Source organism: Seriola lalandi, unplaced genomic scaffold, assembly GCF_002814215.2.
Source record: "Seriola lalandi dorsalis isolate HSWRI2012SDOR001 ecotype SW California unplaced genomic scaffold, Sedor1 jcf7180002054981, whole genome shotgun sequence".
Classification (NCBI taxonomy): domain Eukaryota; kingdom Metazoa; phylum Chordata; class Actinopteri; order Carangiformes; family Carangidae; genus Seriola; species Seriola lalandi.
Window position 1 is genome coordinate 91,667 of NW_019525661.1, and position 1,144 is coordinate 92,810.

The following is a 1,144-nucleotide window of genomic DNA, read 5'->3' on the forward strand; positions in this document are numbered from 1 at the left end:
GTTGCGATCAGGACGGTGGACGGTCCATCGAAGTCGTCCTCTAGAACAGCTGTTCTCAAACTTTTTCACATTAGAACCCTAAACTGACAAATTAGAGCACAGACCCCCATCTGATAAGATCTTTCTTTTAGATGAAAACACTCACACATTCTGTCTTTGTGTTACTTATGGATGGAATTATAGTGATAATAAATTATTCCCCTTGTTGCTGGGGACGCCCAGGAGGCCCCTCAAGGACCCCGCTTTACAGAAGCACTGATCTAGACATTCGCTAAACAAAGATGACAGACAGATCATTTCTGACAGCACAGCGTCTCCTCTCAAACTACATCGGGGAAACGGACAGTATTTCAGTGAAGCAGCTCAGAGCTGAGAGCTGCAGAGCTCAGCTGGCTGCAATAATGACAGGTTAGAGGCAAATGAGACCAACATGACACTGATGAAAACTACACTCAAATGTCTTTAGTTATTGTTGACTCTGTTGAATGTGAGAAATCTAATCATTAAAACTAATGCACATTTTCACCAACTGTGCTTCATCCTGGCTTCACTTTTCTTTCTTTAATCAAATCAATTAAATCAACTGTGTGTGTTTCGACATACAAACCAATGGAGAAACACTTTGTGATTGGATTGCTGGCTGTGTCTGTATCGTGATCGAGTCACAGCAAGTTTTAATCAGGTCTGGATGAAAACTTTACAACCCAGCAGCTGAACACTGAAACAACATTCTGAAGTTTCATCTTCATGAAAATCAACATCTCAACACATGAAACCACCTGAAGTCCAGAAGCACACATCTCTTGTCTTGTGTGTGTCAGGACCGGACTGAGCTTGTTCACACTAAAACTCACCGAATGATTTCTCTTCCTGTGTCTGTGTAATGAACTCTCTTTATTGACTGAGCGCACAAGCAAAGTGTTGGTTATAAAAAGCAACAAGAGAAAGAAAACTCTGCTCATTTCTCTGTGACAAAGCTGTTTTAGTGAAGGACGCTGAAAGGACAGAGACTGACTGACATGTTCTCCTGCTCTGAACATCAACTCTGGACTTTGTGCTGCTTCAGGAGGAAAACTGCCTCAGTTATACTCTCATATCAGTTTCACATTTTCTCCATCAGCTCTGAATCAGATCCTGGAAAGAA

General features: G+C 41.8%; 1 protein-coding gene across 1 annotated transcript in view; it reads left to right on the plus strand.

Moving 5' to 3' along the window:
• exoc3 (exocyst complex component 3) overlaps positions 1 to 1,144 on the plus strand; it is a 16,470-nt gene that overhangs the window by 14,825 nt on the left and 501 nt on the right. The gene's annotated exons all lie outside the window — the stretch shown is intronic.